Below are 18,786 nucleotides of genomic sequence, written 5' to 3' on the forward strand. Positions count from 1 at the left end.
TACTATAGGCCTCCAAACAGTCAGGGGGAGATAAAGGAACAGATATGTAGGCAAATCTCAGAGGAATATGCAAATAATAGGGTAATAATAATGGGGGATTTCAACTTCCCCAATATTAACTGGGATAGTCAGAGTGTGAAAGGCTCAGAGGGTGTAGAATTCTTAAAGTGCATCCAGGAGAGCTTTTTGAGCCAGCATGTAGAAAGTCCTACAAGAGAGGGGGCGGTACTGGACCTAATTCTAGGGAATGTGGCCGGCCAAGTGGAAAAAGTGCTAGTAGGCGAGCACTTTGGTGACAGTGACCATAATATGGTAAGATTTAAGGTGGTCATGGAAAAGGACAGGGATGGGCCGGAAATAAAGGTTCTAAATTGGGGGAAGGCCGATTTTAATAGGATAAGGCAGGATCTGGCCAAAATGGACTGGGATCAGCTACTTGAAGGAAAATCCGCATCAGAGCAATGGGAGGCTTTCAGAAGGGAGATTGGGATCATACAATGGCAACATGTTCCCGTAAAGGTCAAGGGTGGTTCCAAAAACCACAGGGAACCTTGGATGTCAGGGGATATACGAGAATGGATTAGGAAAAAAAGGAGGGCTTTTGGCAGATACAAAAGGCTAAAGACGGAGGAAGCCCTAGAGGAGTACAAAAAGTGCAGGGGGATACTTAAAAAAGAAATTAGGAGATCAAGGAGGGGCCATGAAATAACACTGGCGAGCAAAAAAGGAAAATCCTAAGATGTTTTATAAGTATATTAAGGGTAAGAGGATAACTAAGGAAAAAATAGGGCCCATTAGGGACAAAAGTGGCAATGTGTGTGTGGAGCCGGAAGATGTAGGAGGGGTTCTAAATGAATTTTTTGCATCTGTTTTCACTATGGAGAAGGACGATGTAGACATAGAAATAGGGCGGGGGGACTGTGATATGCTCGAACATATTCACATCGAGAGGGAGGAGGTATTGGCGGTTTTAGCTGGTCTAAAAATGGATAAATCCCCAGGCCCGGATGAAATGTATCCCAGGCTGCTGTGTGAGGCAAAGGAAGAGATTGCGGGGGCTCTAACACATATATTCAGCACCTCTCTGGCCACAGGGGATGTGCCAGAGGACTGGAGAACTGCTAATGTAGTACCATTATTCAAGAAGGGAAGTAGGGAAAAACCGGGGAACTACAGGCCAGTGAGCCTAACATCAGTGGTAGGAAAATTATTGGAAAAAATTCTGAGGGACAAAATTTGTCTCCACTTGGAGAGGCAAGGATTAATCAGGGATAGTCAACATGGCTTTGTCAAGGGAAGATCATGTCTGACTAATTTGATTGAATTTTTTGAGGGGGTGACTAGGTGTGTGGATGAGGGTAACGCAGTGGATGTGGTATATATGGATTTCAGTAAGGCCTTCGATAAAGTCCCGCACAGGAGACTGGTCAAGAAGGTAAGAGCCCATGGAATCCAGGGTGCCTTGGCACATTGGATACAAAACTGGCTTAGTGACAGAAGGCAGAGGGTGATGGTCGAAGGTTGTTTTTGTGACTGGAAGCCTGTGGCCAGTGGGGTACCACAGGGATCGGTACTGGGTCCCTTGCTGTTTGTGGTCTGTGGTAAACCACTGTTTGTATTCCACTGTGTACATGCCTGGACATGCCTCGGCTGACTCCTCCCACAAGTCCTAGTATAAAGGTGACTGCTCCCCAGCCACTTTGTATTCTGGACCGGTCGACCACTCGAGGCAGACCTTCATTCTTTTGTTAATAAAAGCCTTTAGTTACTCTCTTAACTCTCAGTCGTTTATGAGTAATTGATAGCGCATCAATTTTATTAACAAAATTTTTATAATGGAGAAGATCCTCACACCAGCGTGCCTGGACTTAGATCATCGGGAGGCGGACTCATCCACCAAGTTTACTCACTGGCTTAAGTGTTTCGAAAAATTCCTGACCGCCTCCGCAGCAATCAAATCGGACGAGGACAAACTGGATGTCCTGACCTCCAAAGTGAACCACCGAGTGTACTCGGTCATCCAAGACGCGACCTCGTACGCGGACGCTATCAAGCTCCTCAAGGACCAGTACACGCGCCCAGTGAACGAAGTGTATGCCAGGCACCTTCTGGGGAGTCGTAAACAACAACCTGGGGAATCGACCGTGGAATACCTTCAGGCACTGTCTGTGCTTGGCCGGGCCTGTGGTTGTAAGGATGTAAAGGCCGCCGTGTACACAGAGGAACTTATCCGGGACGCTTTTGTAGCGGGCCACAGATCCAATTACACCCGACAGCGACTGTTGGAGCAGAGTGACCTCGACCTCAACAAGGCCTCTGAACTCGCACTATCACTGGATGCAGCCTACCGGGGCATGGATGCCTACTCCTCTGCACCGTGGACGACGCAGGGAATGACAGCCTGGGACACGGTAGGACCGCCTCATAGCGCCGTGCCACCCCAGCCACGGCCCAACTACCGCAGCAGTGTCCCAAGGCCAGAAATGCTACTTCTGTGGCCAGGCAAAACACCCCAGAGCGCGCTGCCCGGCGAAAAACGCGATCTGCTCGGGCTGCGGGAAGAAGGGACACTACGCTAACGTCTGCAGGGCCAAAGCCACCCCGAACCCCAGCAGCGCCGCGTGTGGGCCATGCGGGCCGCCATCTTGGGCCTCCCCGGCCATGTGCGAACCACCGGTACAGCAGCCATTTTGGACGCCTCCAGCCACATGGGGATCATGGACGCCGCCATCTTGGACGACAGCCGGAACGCAGCAGGCCCCCAACACCGCCTCATCTGATACCCGCAGCGACACACCGACCCCTACGCTGGCATCCGTTACACTGGACCAAGCGAGACCGCACCAGCTGGCCAGCTCCACAATGGACATTAAGGTAAATGGCCACGATACAATCTGCCTTTTTGACTCTGGGAGCACGGAGAGCTGCATCCACCCCGACATGGTGCGGCGTTGCTCTCTCCCAGTCCTGCCTGCGCACCAGCGGATTTCTATGGCCTCCGAGTCCCAGTCGGCGGACATCGGCGGCTACTGCGTAGTGACACTCGTAGTAGACGGGACCGTGTACGATCATTTTAAACTTCTGGTCCTGCCCGACCTCTGCGCTGCCGTCCTGCTGGGGTTAGATTTTCAGTGCCACCTTAAAAGTGTTACGATGGCGTACGGTGGACCCCTACCCCCACTCACAGTCCGCAGCCAGCAGCTCCCAAATTGCCCGCCGCGCACCAGGTGCAACCTCTCCACACTCAGAGTCACCCCCACTGTTTGCTAACCTCACCCCCGACTGTAAGCCCATCGCCACAAAGAGCAGGCGATACAGTGCCGGGGACAGGGTTTTCATTAAAACCGAAGTGGAGCGGCTCCTGAAGGAAGGGATTATTGAGGGCAGCACCAGCCCCTGGCGAGCCCAGGTTGTGGTCGTTAAGACCGGCGAGAAGCAGCGCCTGGTCATCGACTACAGCCAGACAATAAATCGCTACACCCTGCTGGACGCCTACCCACTCCCCCGCATAGCTGATATGGTCAACCAGATCGCGCAGTACCGCGTCTTCTCGACCATTGACCTGAAATCAGCGTACCACCAGCTCCCTATCCGCCCTGAGGACCGCCAGTATACTGCCTTTGAGGCAAACGGCCGCCTCTATCACTTCCTTAGGGTTCCCTTTGGCGTCACCAACGGGGTCTCCGTCTTCCAAAGGGAGATGGACCGGATGGTAGATCAAAATGCGTTGCAGGCCACTTTCCCATATCTGGACAATGTGACCATCTGCGGCCGTGACTTGCAGGACCATGACGCAAACCTCGAAAAATTCCTCCGCACCGCCCAACTCCTGAACCTGACATATAACAAGGAGAAGTGCATATTCCGCACAAACCGCCTCGCCATCCTTGGCTGTGTTGTGGAACACGGAGTCATCGGCCCCGACCCCGACCGGATGCGTCCCCTTATGGAACTCCCACTGCCTCAAGGCCCTGAAGAGGTGCCTAGGGTTTTTCTCCTATTATGCCCAGTGGGTCCCCTACTATGCGGACAAGGCCCATCCGCTGATCAAGTCCACCTCTTTTCCCTTGACGGCAGAGGCCCGCTTAGCCTTCCACCGTATCAAGGAAGACATTGCCAAAGCCACCATGCACGCAGTGGACGAATCCATCCCCTTCCAGGTGGAAAGCGACGCGTCCGACTTTGCCCTGGCCGCTACCCTCAATCAGGCGGGGAGACCCGTGGCCTTCTTTTCACGAACCCTCCAAGGCCCGGAGACCAAACACTCCGCTGTTGAGAAGAAGGCCCAGGCGATTGTGGAGGCTGTGCGTCTTTGGAGGCACTACCTGGCCGGAAAACGATTTACCCTGCTCACTGACCAACGTTCAGTTGCTTTCATGTTTAACAACAAGCAGAGGGGCAAAATCAAAAACGACAAGATCTTGAGGTGGAGAATCGAACTTTCCACCTACAATTACGAGATCTTGTACCGGCCCGGGAAGCTCAATGAACCCCCGGATGCGCTATCGCGTGGCACCTGCGCCAGCGCGCAGATCGATAGACTGCGGGCCCTCCACAATGACCTCTGCCACCCGGGGGTCACCAGGTTCTTCCACTTCATCAAGGCCCGCAACCTGCCTTACTCTATTGAGGAGGTCAGGACCATGGCCAGGAACTGCCAAGTCTGCGCTGAGTGCAAACCGCACTTTTATAGACCAGACAGGGCCCACCTGATAAAAGCCACTCGCCCCTTCGAGCGCCTGAGCGTTGATTTTAAAGGGCCTCTCCCCTCCTCCGACCGCAATGTGTACTTCCTCAATATTATTGATGAGTACTCCCGTTTCCCGTTCGCCATCCCCTGCCCGGACATGACCAGTGCCACGGTCATTAAATGTCTGAACGACCTCTTCACCCTGTTCGGTTTCCCCAGCTATATCCATAGCGACCGGGGCTCATCGTTTATGAGCGACGAACTCCGTCAGTACCTGCTAACTAGGGGTATTGCCACAAGCAGGACCACCAGTTACAACCCCCGGGGGAACGGACAGGTGGAAAGAGAAAATGCGACAGTTTGGAAGGCCGCCCTGCTAGCCTTAAAGTCTAGGGGCCTTCCAACCTCCCGCTGGCAGGATGTGCTCCCCGATGCGCTCCACTCTATTCAGTCACTGCTCTGCACTGCCACTAACGCCACCCCTCATGAGAAAATGTTTGTCTTCCCAAGGAAGTCCACATCGGGGACATCGCTACCGCCATGGCTGACGTCCCCAGGGCCGGTCCTACTGAGAAGGCACGTGAGGACCCATAAAACGGACCCCCTGGTCGAGAGGGTCGACCTCCTCCACGCCAACCCCCAGTATGCTTACATTGCATACCCGGACGGGCGGGAGGACACAGTCTCCATAAGAGACCTTGCACCCTCGGGGGCCGCAGTAACCCACTACTCACTACCACCCCCCCCCCCACGATCCGATATCCAGCCCCAGCAGACGGCAGGCCTGGGCCCAGCGACCCGCTCGACACCTACGAGGACGACACGCCTGTGCCACAGCCTACGCGGGACTCGACGCCGGAAGCTCCACTACCCCTGCCGTCGCCACGCCGATCACAGCGGCAGACAAGACCTCCGGAGAGACTCCAATACACTAACTTTTAATACACTTCACCCCGCCGGACTCAATTTTAAACAAGGGGTGAATGTGGTAAACCACTGTTTGTATTCCACTGTGTACATGCCTGGACATGCCTCGGCTGACTCCTCCCACAAGTCCTAGTATAAAGGTGACTGCTCCCCAGCCCCTTTGTATTCTGGACCGGTCGACCACTCGAGGCAGACCTTCATTCTTTTGTTAATAAAAGCCTTTAGTTACTCTCTTAACTCTCAGTCATTTATGAGTAATTGATAGCGCATCATGGTCTACATTAATGACTTGGATATGAATGTAAAAGGTATGATCAGTAAGTTCGCGGATGATACAAAAATTGGTAGGGTGGTAAATAGCGAGGAGGGTAGCCTCAGTCTGCAGGACGATATAGATGGGTTGGTCAGATGGGCGGAACAGTGGCAAATGGAATTTAACCCGGAAAAGTGCGAGGTGATGCACTTTGGGGGGGACTAACAAGGCAAGGGAATACACAATGAATGGTAAGACCCTAGGCAAGACGGAGGGTCAGAGGGATCTGGGTGTGCAAGTACACAGATCCCTGAAGGCGGCGGAACAGGTGGATAAGGTGGTAAAAAAGGCATATGGGATACTTGCCTTCATTAGCCGAGGCATTGAATATAAGAGCAAGGAGGTTATGATGGAACTGTATAAAACACTGGTTAGGCCACAGCTGGAATACTGTGTGCAGTTCTGGTCGCCACACTACAGGAAGGATGTAATCGCGTTGGAGAGGGTGCAGAGGAGGTTCACCAGGACGTTACCGGGGCTGGAGCGCTTCAGCTATGAAGAGAGACCGGGCAGATTGGGTTTGTTTTCCTTGGAGCAGAGGAGGCTGAGGGGGGACATGATTGAGGTGTACAAAATTATGAGGGGCATAGATAGGATGGATGCTGAGGAGCTTTTTCCCTTAGTAGAGGGGTCAATAACTAGGGGGCATAGATTCAAGGTAAAGGACGGGAGGTTTAGAGGGGATTTGAGGAAGAACTTTTTCACCCAGAGGGTGGTTGGAATCTGGAACTCACTGCCTGAAAGGGTTGTGGAGGCAGGAACCCTCACAACATTTAAGAAGCATTTGGATGAGCACTTGAAATGCCATAGCATACAAGGCTACGGACCAAATGCTGGAATATGGGATTAGATCAGACAGGGCTTGATGGCTGGCGCGGACACGATGGGCCGAAGGGCCTCTATCGGTGCTGTATAACTCTATGACACTACAACACAGGATTATGCGTAAGATGGAAAGGCAAGCACTAAAGGTACCTCAATATCATTGCCAACAAAGCCAAAGTCAATTACTCATCAAAAAATGCTTCCAAAAAGGCACTTGTGAAGATGGAATATGTATTGATTTTCCAGTTAAAGTTGGCTGTCTTATTTTACACTCAATTTTGCTGAAGCTTCCTGTTAAGAATGTATCCCACTTCCAGTAATCTCCCGAGCTGCTGGCCTAGTCAGCACGCATCCATTTTCCCCAGTGCTGTTGCTGAGGAAATGCTCAAACTTGGGTAGAGAAGACTACCCAAAGTCATTTCAAATAGAACCCTTACAGCCAGCAGACAGATGTAACTTTTAGTTCTTTGGTCCAGTATGGATTCAAACCCTGGTCCTGGATGTGAAAAAGAAAATGTGCTAACTGATTGGGCCACCCATTCCCATCTCCATCTACATTAAGGATCACATTTAAAACAAAAAATGGCTCCCAATTAGCCAGGAAACAAACACAACTTGCATTTATATAGCGCCTTCAATGTAGGAAAACAGGTTCAATCTCTGCTCTTTTCTTGAGCTTATCTAAACTGGGTGGTAATGTGGATGCTACAATTGGCCTTGGCATCAGTGGACGAGGGAAGCAAACAATAACAATTCAACCTATTCCCATACCTGTCCACTGATCCTTAATCGAAACTGTACATGAGTGTATGTTAACCAGGGACAGGTCAGAGTTCACCTGTGAGGGTCCCACAGTCGAAGAGGCTGTCAACTCTCATTGCCTAGGCTCACACATGAAGACTGGGCAAAGAAGGGTTGTTAGTGCCCCTGAACCTCTACCCCAATTTGTATGTCACCACTTTCAGGAGAGAAAACCAAGGAAGAAAAGCAAATGACTACAATCACCTGCCATTTCTGAGGTAACCAAACAAGAAAAGAAATTCAAGAGTTGACTCAAAGCTTTCATACGCTCACAAGAGAACTGTTTTAACCCACTGAATATGCTGCAGAATATGTTGTTCAAAATTCCAAAAACAAAAAGTTTGAAGCATATCTGACAGAAAACCGCTTAACGATTTTGCTTCAAAGATTTCAAATCAGCCAATGAAAATAGTCATAGAGTTATACAGCACGGATAGAGGCCCTTCGGCCCATCGTGTCCGCGCCGGCCATCAAGCCCTGTCTGATCTAATCCCATATTCCAGCATTTGGTCCGTAGCCTTGTATGCTGTGGCATTTCAAGTGCTCATCCAAATGCTTCTTAAATGTTGTGAGGGTTCCTGCCTCCACAACCCTTTCAGGCAGTGAGTTCCAGACTCCAACCACCCTCTGGGTGAAAAAGTTCTTTCTCAAATCCCCTCTAAACCTCCCGCCCTTTACCTTGAATCTATGCCCCCTAGTTATTGACCCCTCTACTAAGGGAAAAAGCTCCTCAGCATCCATCCTATCTATGCCCCTCATAATTTTGTACACCTCAATCATGTCCCCCCTCAGCCTCCTCTGCTCCAAGGAAAACAAACCCAATCTGCCCAGTCTCTCTTCATAGCTGAAGCGCTCCAGCCCTGGTAACATCCTGGTGAACCTCCTCTGCACCCTCTCCAACGCGATCACATCCTTCCTGTAGTGTGGCGACCAGAACTGCACACAGTATTCCAGCTGTGGCCTAACCAGTGTTTTATACAGCTCCATCATAACCTCCTTGCTCTTATATTCAATGCCTCGGCTAATGAAGGCAAGTATCCCATATGCCTTTTTTACCACCTTATCCACCTGTTCCGCCGCCTTCAGGGATCTGTGTACTTGCACACCCAGATCCCTCTGACCCTCCGTCTTGCCTAGGGTCTTACCATTCATTGTGTATTCCCTTGCCTTGTTAGTCCCCCCCAAAGTGCATCACCTCGCACTTTTCCGGGTTAAATTCCATTTGCCACTGTTCCGCCCATCTGACCAACCCATCTATATCGTCCTGCAGACTGAGGCTACCCTCCTTGCTATTTACCACCCTACCAATTTTTGTATCATCCGCGAACTTACTGATCATACCTTTTACATTCATATCCAAGTCATTAATGTAGACCACAAACAGCAAGGGACCCAGCACCGATCCCTGTGGTACCCCACTGGCCACAGGCTTCCAGTCACAAAAACAACCTTCGACCATCACCCTCTGCCTTCTGCCACTAAGCCAGTTTTGTATCCAATGTGCCAAGGCACCCTGGATTCCATGGGCTCTTACCTTCTTGACCAGTCTCCTGTGCGGGACTTTATCGAAGGCCTTACTGAAATCCATGTATACCACATTCACTGCGTTACCCTCATCCACACACCTAGTCACCCCCTCAAAAAATTCAATCAAATTAGTCAGACATGATCTTCCCTTGACAAAGCCATGTTGACTATCCCTGATTAATCCTTGCCTCTCCAAGTGGAGACCAATTTTGTCCCTCAGAATTTTTTCCAATAATTTTCCTACCACTGATGTTAGGCTCACTGGCCTGTAGTTCCCCGGTTTTTCCCTACTTCCCTTCTTGAATAATGGTACTACATTAGCGGTTCTCCAGTCCTCTGGCACATCCCCTGTGGCCAGAGAGGTCCTGAATATATGTGTTAGAGCCCCCGCAATCTCTTCCTTTGCCTCACACAGCAGCCTGGGATACATTTCATCCGGGCCTGGGGATTTATCCATTTTTAGGCCAGCTAAAACCGCCAATACCTCCTCCCTCTCGATGTTAATATGTTCGAACATATCACAGTCCCCCCGCCCTATTTCTATGTCTACATCGTCCTTCTCCATAGTGAATGCCAGCCTTTCTTCCAACAACCCGAGTCAGAGCAGTAACTGTCCAGATTAGAACTATTAATGGAAAGCCATTACCAAGACTGAAAAACAAAACACTTAGGCATAGATTTTTGGCCATTTGCAGGCCCGTTTGTATTGCTTTTCCATTAATACCTGTAAACTACACAGTTACTTTCTGCTTCAACAACAGTTTTGCCCAAACAACAACAGTGACTGCACTTCAAAGAGTATTTGATTGAATGTGAAGTACTTTGGAACATCCTGAAGATGTGATAAGGCTCTATATATAAATGCAGGTTCTTTCTACCCTTAGTTTTTCCAACGGGGGTCCTTGAACCACGGAAGGTCCACGAGGGGTCGCAGCAGATCCCTGAACACATCGAATTTCCATTTTACTTCCTGGACTTACTGACGTTATTTCTACTGTCAGTTTTTTAATGCAATGATAGCACTGATTTCCTTTGGGTAAATGTCACTATGTTACATAACTTAGGACAGGACGATCCCCAGAAATGTGTCAATGTTTGCAAGGGGGTCTCCCACAAAACAAAATGTGGAAAATTCTGCTGTAATTTCATCGATATCAGTGTTATCGATCGGCCCACTCTAAGGGGAAGCACTGGCTGTGGTAAGCTTAGCATATTTGTCCTACTGTTTACTGAACAAATTGGAAGGTGGACAAGAGTCCACGGAGGAGCCTTACAAATATGGACATTTTGTAAAATAAGACTTCAAAACAGATTCCTAACCCTGATAGATACTTGTCATTAACAATTCTTACCAGTTGAACGATCTCTTTCCTTGGTTTCCTGACAAATAAAGGACAGTGTACAACCTTTATACTTCTCTCTCCTCCTTTAAGACGTTCCTTAAAACATACATCTTTGACCAAGCTTTTGGTCATCTGCCCTAATATCTCCTTATGTGGATCAGTGTCAAATTTTGTTTTATAATACTCCTGTGAAGCGCTTTGGGATGTTTTACTATGTTAAAGGTGCTATATAAATGCAAGTTGTTGTTGTTGATTTGGCCTTTTGCTTTCAGTCCACTTTTCTCAATACTTATACAGATCCAGTATAGATTGCACATTCCTTGTAAATAATACAACTTATTCAAGATGCCAGAATCAGGAACTCTGCACATGTTGAAAACTGACAATCGTGAATCAATATTAAGTCACTTTGCAGTAACAATAGACTGCTGTACTGTTCAGAAGGACAAAGAGCATTCCCAGAATCTGGCCAAAATGTTATACAGTGCAGTAGTTTTTCTGCAACACATTCATTTTAATCCAATACATTTTTCGATTATTAAATGAGGTATAGTGTGTGAAATGAGGAGTCCCATCTGGCATTTGCCTGTTATGAAGGAAGCCCTGAAGTACTGTGACTGTAAGGGGGAGCGGGAGTACAACTGTGTTTCAAGGTGATTCTCAAAAAGGGGGTGGCAGAGCAAAGAGAAGGGTTAAGGGAAGTGACCAAAGGGACGGCAAAGCAAGTTGTTTTTGAGCAGACATTTGCAGGTAGAGAGCAGCCAGGCAGAGAGCTCTAGAATGCAGGGCCGCGATGGCTGGAGAGTCTGCAACTGACAGGGGGCGGGGAGGGGTGTACACAGTAGGCCAGTCAGAAAAGAGGGGTGAGCTGGGATGTAGGGTTGAGTGGTTATAGGGTAAGGGTGAAGCAAGACTATGAATGGATTTGTAACTGAGGACAAGGGTTCAAAAGAAATCACTGCAACTTTTGTCATCAACAGAGTTCAATGTGTGTAAGTGTGTCAGTACACGAGTCGTAATTTGGGTAGGATGAATTCAGCCTGATGGGAAGAGAAAGTTCAGATGCAACCTTCCTCCGCCAGTGCATACTAAGACCAAAGGAGAGAGCAAACAACATTAGTGGGTGGTGAGACTGGATTGCAATGAGTGATTTTATTCAGGCTGGATTGAGAGCCTGGTGATGCAGTGAGGCTAGATTTAGATGAGTGACATTAGTGATCTGGGATTGCGACAACTGATGTGAGCGAGCGAGGGATCGGGGCGAGGGACCGGGGCGAGGGGCCGGGGCGAGGGACGCGGGGCCGGGGCGAGGGGCCGGGGCGAGGGACGCGGGCGAGGGACGCGGGCGAGGGACGCGGGCGAGGGACGCGGGCCGAGGGACGCGAGCGAGGGACGCGGGCCGAGGGACCGGGGCGAGGGCCGAGGGGCGCGGGCCGAGGGACCGGGGCGAGGGACCGGGGCGAGGGACGCGGGCCGAGGGACCGGGGCGAGGGCCGAGGGACCGGGGCGAGGGGCGCGGGCCGAGGGACCGGGGCGAGGGGCGCGGGCCGAGGCGAGGGGCGCGGGCCGAGGGACCGGGGCGAGGGGCGAGGGGCGCGGGCCGAGGGACCGGGGCGAGGGGCGCGGGCCGAGGGACCGGGGCGAGGGGCGCGGCCGAGGGACCGGGGCGAGGGGCGCGGGCCGAGGGGCGCGGGCCGAGGGGCGCGGGCCGAGGGACCGGGGCCGAGGGACCGGGGCCGAGGGACCGGGGCGAGGGCCGAGGGACCGGGGCGAGGGGCGCGGGCCGAGGGACCGGGGCGAGGGGCGCGGGCCGAGGGACCGGGGCGAGGGGCGCGGGCCGAGGGAGCGGGGGCCGAGGGACCGGGGCGAGGGGCGCGGGCCGAGGGACCGGGGCGAGGGGCGCGGGCCGAGGGACCGGGGCGAGGGCCGAGGGGCGCGGGCCGAGGGACCGGGGCGAGGGGCGCGGGCCGAGGGACCGGGGCGAGGGGCGCGGGCCGAGGGACCGGGGCGAGGGGCGCGGGCCGAGGGACCGGGGCGAGGGGCGCGGGCCGAGGGAAAGGGGCGAGGGGCGCGGGCCGAGGGAAAGGGGCGAGGGGCGCGGGCCGAGGGAAAGGGGCGAGGGGCGCGGGCCGAGGGACCGGGGCGAGGGGCGCGGGCCGAGGGACCGGGGCGAGGGACGCGGGCCGAGGGACCGGGGCGAGGGACGCGGGCCGAGGGACCGGGACGAGGGACGCGGGCCGAGGGACGCGGGCCGAGGGACGCGGGCCGAGGGACGCGGGCCGAGGGACGCGGGCCGAGGGACGCGGGCCGAGGGACGCGGGCCGAGGGACCGGGGCGAGGGACGCGGGCCGAGGGACGCGGGCCGAGGGAGCGGGGCGGGGACGCGGGGCGAGGGACGCGGGACCGGGGCGAGGGACGCGGGCCGAGGGACCGGGGCGAGGGACGCGGGCCGAGGGACCGGGGCGAGGGACGCGGGCCGAGGGACCGGGGCGAGGGACGCGGGCCGAGGGACCGGGGCGAGGGACGCGGGCCGAGGGACCGGGGCGAGGGACGCGGGCCGAGGGACGCGGGACCGGGGCGAGGGACGCGGGCCGAGGGACCGGGGCGAGGGACGCGGGCCGAGGGGCCGGGGCGAGGGGCCGGGGCGAGGGGCCGGGGCGAGGGGCCGGGGCGAGGGGCCGGGGCGAGGGACCGGGGCGAGGGACCGGGGCGAGGGACCGGGGCCAGGGACCGGGGCCAGGGACCGGGGCCAGGGACCGGGGCCAGGGACCGGGGCCAGGGACCGGGGCCAGGGACCGGGGCCAGGGACCGGGGCCAGGGACCGGGGCGAGGGACCGGGGCGAGGGACCGGGGCGAGGGACGGGACCGAGGGTCCGGGGCGAGGGACGGGACCGAGGGACCGGGGCGAGGGACGGGACCGAGGGACCGGGGCGAGGGACGGGACCGAGGGACCGGGGCGAGGGACGGGACCGAGGGACCGGGGCGAGGGACGGGACCGAGGGACCGGGGCGAGGGACGGGACCGAGGGACCGGGGCGAGGGACGGGACCGAGGGACCGGGGCGAGGGACGGGACCGAGGGACCGGGGCGAGGGACGGGACCGAGGGACCGGGGCGAGGGACGGGACCGAGGGACCGGGGCGAGGGACGGGACCGAGGGACCGGGGCGAGGGACGGGACCGAGGGACCGGGGCGAGGGACGGGACCGAGGGACCGGGGCGAGGGACGGGACCGAGGGACCGGGGCGAGGGACGGGACCGAGGGACCGGGGCGAGGGACGGGACCGAGGGACCGGGGCGAGGGACGGGACCGAGGGACCGGGGCGAGGGACGGGACCGAGGGACCGGGGCGAGGGACGGGACCGAGGGACCGGGGCGAGGGACGGGACCGAGGGACCGGGGCGAGGGACGGGACCGAGGGACCGGGGCGAGGGACGGGACCGAGGGACCGGGGCGAGGGACGGGACCGAGGGACCGGGGCGAGGGACGGGACCGAGGGACCGGGGCGAGGGACGGGACCGAGGGACCGGGGCGAGGGACGGGACCGAGGGACCGGGGCGAGGGACGGGACCGAGGGACCGGGGCGAGGGACGGGACCGAGGGACCGGGGCGAGGGACCGGGGCGAGGGACGGGACCGAGGGACCGGGGCGAGGGACGGGACCGAGGGACCGGGGCGAGGGACGGGACCGAGGGACCGGGGCGAGGGACGGGACCGAGGGACCGGGGCGAGGGACGGGACCGAGGGACCGGGGCGAGGGACGGGACCGAGGGACCGGGGCGAGGGACGGGACCGAGGCGAGTGACGGGACCGAGGGACCGGGGCGAGCGACGGGACCGAGGCGAGCGACGGGACCGAGGCGAGCGACGGGACCGAGGCGAGCGACGGGACCGAGGCGAGCGACGGGACCGAGGGACCGGGGCGAGCGACGGGACCGAGGGACGGGGGCGAGGGACGGGACCGAGGGACGGGGGCGAGGGACGGGGGCGAGGGAGGGGACCGAGGGACGGGGGCGAGGGACGGGGGCGAGGGACGGGACCGAGGGACCGGGGCGAGGGACGGGACCGAGACCGAGGGACCGGGGCCGAGGGACCGGGGCGAGGGACGGGACCGAGGGACCGGGGCGAGGGACGGGACCGAGGCGAGTGACGGGACCGAGGGACCGGGGCGAGCGACGGGACCGAGGCGAGCGACGGGACCGAGGCGAGCGACGGGACCGAGGGACCGGGGCGAGCGACGGGACCGAGGGACCGGGGCGAGGGACGGGACCGAGGGACCGGGGGCGAGGGACGGGGGCGAGGGACGGGGGCGAGGGACGGGGGCGAGGGACGGGGGCGAGGGAGCGGGGGCGAGGGAGCGGGGGCGAGGGAGCGGGGGCGAGGGAGCGGGGGCGAGGGACGGGGGCGAGGGACGGGGGCGAGGGACGGGGGCGAGGGACGGGGGCGAGGGACGGGGGCGAGGGACGGGGGCGAGGGACGGGGGCGAGGGACGGGGGCGAGGGACGGGGGCGAGGGACGGGGGCGAGGGACGGGGGCGAGGGACGGGGGCGAGGGACGGGGGCGAGGGACGGGGGCGAGGGACGGGGGCGAGGGACGGGGGCGAGGGACGGGGGCGAGGGACGGGGGCGAGGGACGGGGGCGAGGGACGGGGGCGAGGGACGGGGGCGAGGGACGGGGGCGAGGGACGGGGGCGAGGGACGGGGGCGAGGGACGGGGGCGAGGGACGGGGGCGAGGGACGGGGGCGAGGGTCCGGGGGCGAGGGTCCGGGGCGAGGGTCCGGGGCGAGGGACGGGGGCGAGGGACGGGGGCGAGGGACGGGACCGAGGGACCGGGGCGATGGACGGGACCGAGGGACCGGGGCGAGGGACGGGACCGAGGGACCGGGGCGAGGGACGGGACCGAGGGACCGGGGCGAGGGACGGGACCGAGGGACCGGGGCGAGGGACGGGACCGAGGGACCGGGGCGAGGGACGGGACCGAGGGACCGGGGCGAGGGACGGGACCGAGGGACCGGGGCGAGGGACGGGACCGAGGGACCGGGGCGAGGGACGGGACCGAGGGACCGGGGCGAGGGACGGGACCGAGGGACCGGGGCGAGGGACGGGACCGAGGGACCGGGGCGAGGGACGGGACCGAGGGACCGGGGCGAGGGACGGGACCGGGGCGAGTGACGGGACCGAGGCGAGCGACGGGACCGAGGCGAGCGACGGGACCGAGGGACCGGGGCGAGCGACGGGACCGAGGGACCGGGGCGAGCGACGGGACCGAGGGACCGGGGCGAGCGACGGGACCGAGGGACCGGGGCGAGCGACGGGACCGAGGGACCGGGGCGAGCGACGGGACCGAGGGACCGGGGCGAGCGACGGGACCGAGGGACCGGGGCGAGCGACGGGACCGAGGGACCGGGGCGAGCGACGGGACCGAGGGACCGGGGCGAGCGACGGGACCGAGGGACCGGGGCGAGCGACGGGACCGAGGGACCGGGGCGAGCGACGGGACCGAGGGACCGGGGCGAGCGACGGGACCGAGGGACCGCGGCGAGCGACGGGACCGAGGGACCGGGGCGAGCGACGGGACCGAGGCGAGCGACGGGACCGAGGGACCGGGGCGAGCGACGGGACCGAGGGACCGCGGCGAGCGACGGGACCGAGGGACCGGGGCGAGTGACGGGACCGAGGGACCGGGGCGAGTGACGGGACCGAGGGACCGGGGCGAGTGACGGGATGGAGGGACCGGGGCGAGTGACGTGAGTGAGGGATCGAGGCGAGTGACGTGAGTGAGGGATCGTGGCGAGTGACGAGCAAAGGATCGAGGCGAGTGATGTGAGGGATCGAGGTGAGTGACTTGTGAGGGATTGAGGGGAGTGACGTGAGTGAGGGATTGAGGGGAGTGACGTGAGTGAGGGATTGAGGGGAGTGACGTGAGTGAGGGAGTGAGGTGAGTGACGTGAGTGAGGGATTGAGGTGAGTGATGAGTGTGAAGGATTGAGGCGAGTGACGTGAGTGAGGGGGGATTGAGGCGCGTGACATGCGAGGGATTGAGGCAAGTGAAGTGAGTGAGGGATTGAGGTGAGTGACGAGCAAGGAATTGAGGCGAGTGATGTGAGTGAGGGATTGAGGTGAGTGACGTGAGTGAGGGATTGAGGCGAGTGATGTGCTTAAGGGATTGAGGGGAGTGACTTGAGGGATTGAGGGGAGTGATGTGAGTGAGGGATTGAGGGGAGTGACGTGAGTGAGAGATTGAGGCGAGTGATGTGAGTGAGGGGGATTGAGGGGAGTGATAAGTGTGAGAGATTGAGGGGAGTGATGTGAGTGAGGAGGATTGAGGCGAGTGATGAGAGTGAGAGATTGAGGGGAGTGATGTGAGTGAGGGGGGATTGAGGCGAGTGATGAGAGTGAGGGGAGATTGAGGTGATGTGAGTGAGGGGGGATTGAGGTGATGTGAGGGGGGATTGAGGTGATAGGAGGGATTGAGGTGATGTGAGTATGGGGGGATTGAGGGGGGTTGAGGTGGTGAGGGATTGAGGTGGTGAGGGATTGAGGTGGTGGGAGTGAGGCGGGATTGAGGTGGGATTGAGGTGATGAGTGAGGGGGGATTGAGGTGATGGGAGTGAGGGGGGATTGAGGTGATGGGAGTGAGGGTTTGAGGTGATGTGAGGGCTGATTGAGGTGGTGAGTGAGGGGGGATTGAGGTGGTGAGTGAGTGAGGGTTTGAGGTGATGTGAGTGAGGGGGGATTGAGGGGATGGGAGTGAGGGGGGATTGAGGGGATGGGAGTGAGGGATTGAGGTGATGGGAATGAGGGGGGAGTGGGGATGGGAGTGAGGGATTGGGGTGATGGGAGTGAGGGATTGCGGTGATGTAAGTGAGGGATTGAAGTGATGTGAGTGAGGGGGGATTGAGGTGATGTGAGTGAGGGGGGATTGAGGTGATGTGAGTGAGGGGGGATTGAGGTGGTGAGTGAGTGAGGGGGGATTGAGGTGATGTGAGTGAGGGGGTTTGAGGTGATGGGAGTGAGGGATTGAGGTGATGGGAGTGAGGGATTGAGGTGATGGGAGTGAGGGGGTTTGAGGTGATGGGAGTGAGGGATTGCGGTGATGGGAGGGGTTGAGGTGCTGTGAGTGAGGGATTGAGGTGGTGGGAGTGAGGGATTGAGGTGGTGGGAGTGAGGGATTGAGGTGAGGTGAGTGAGGAGGTTTGAGGTGATGTGAGTGAGGGGTTGAGGTGATGGGAGTGAGGGGTTGAGGTGATGGGTGTGAGGGATTGCGGTGATGTGAGTATGGGGTGATTGAGCCTCTCCTCTCTCGGGCCCCCTTTGCTTACTCACCCTCCTGCTCCGGGCCTATCTCCGCACACAGACGCTCCCGGCACTCACACCGAACACGCCCCCGGCACTGTCAGGCTGTGGCACTCACTCGGGCCCTGCGAGCGAGCAGACGGTGAGCGAGTCTCCCCGGCGGTGTTGGCCACAATCCCGGCGCTGCGGCCCGGCTCCGGCTCTCTGTCGGCGAGTGAATGAGTGACCTTTCACCTCACCCACTGCAGCCGCAAAACACTTCCGGGCCACCAGCAACACATGGCAACAGCAGCCAGAGAGAGAGAGCACGCTGCAGGCAGTACTGAAGACAGTCAGTCCAGAGAGACTAGCAACTAGCCAGCTATCAGCAGTCAGTGCACTGACAGGTTACTCTGCAGAATTAACAGGCAGTGATGTGACCTCCAACTGCATTGAGCACAGCAGAGAGAGAGAAAGAGAGAGAGACTAGCAACTAACCAGCTACCAGCAGTCAGTGCACCGACAGGTTACTCTGCAGAATTAACAGTCAGTGATGTGACCTCCACTGCACAGAGCAGAGAGACTAGCAACTAACCGGCTTCCAGCAGTCAGTGCACCGATAGGTTACTCTGCAGAATTAACAGTCAGTGATGTGACCTCCACTGCACAGTGCAGAGAGACTAGCAACTAACCGGCTTCCAGCAGTCAGTGCACCGACAGATTACTCTGCAGAATTAACAGTCAGTGATGTGACCTCCACTGCACAGAGCAGAGAGACTAGCAACTAACCAGCTACCATCATAGAATCTTACAACAGAAGGCAGCCATTCCTGCAGACGTGTCTGTGCCAGCTCTTTGAAAGAGCCGTCCAATTTAGTTGCACACCCCAGCTTTTTCCCCGTAACCCTGCAAATTAGTTCTCTTCACATACATGTCCAGTTGCCTTTTGAAAGTTCCTATTGAATCTGATTCCACCACCCTTTTAGATAGTGTGTTCCAGATCTTAACAATCCTCTGTGTGAAAATATTTCTCCTCATTTCACCTCTAGTTCTTTTGCCAATTAGTTTAAATCTATGACCTCTGGTTAAC

The 18,786-nt window shown here is 58.1% G+C and overlaps 1 protein-coding gene across 2 annotated transcripts in view; it reads right to left on the bottom strand.

Annotated features, from left to right (window-relative positions):
* uba6 (ubiquitin like modifier activating enzyme 6) overlaps window positions 1-17,972 on the bottom strand; it is a 172,896-nt gene extending 154,924 nt beyond the window's left edge. Inside the window, exon 1 of one of the 2 annotated variants that reach the window (XM_085990848.1) lies at window positions 17,836-17,972. The gene's annotated coding sequence lies outside the window, so the exon portion shown is untranslated. Of the gene's footprint in view, window positions 1-17,747 lie in introns of both variants that reach the window. The other variant, XM_085990841.1, reaches the window with a different exon arrangement.
* Between the last annotated feature and the right edge of the window lie 814 nt (window positions 17,973-18,786).

Source organism: Somniosus microcephalus, chromosome 1, assembly GCF_052327205.1.
Source record: "Somniosus microcephalus isolate GS21.2 chromosome 1, FLI_Smic_1.0, whole genome shotgun sequence".
Lineage (NCBI taxonomy): Eukaryota > Metazoa > Chordata > Chondrichthyes > Squaliformes > Somniosidae > Somniosus > Somniosus microcephalus.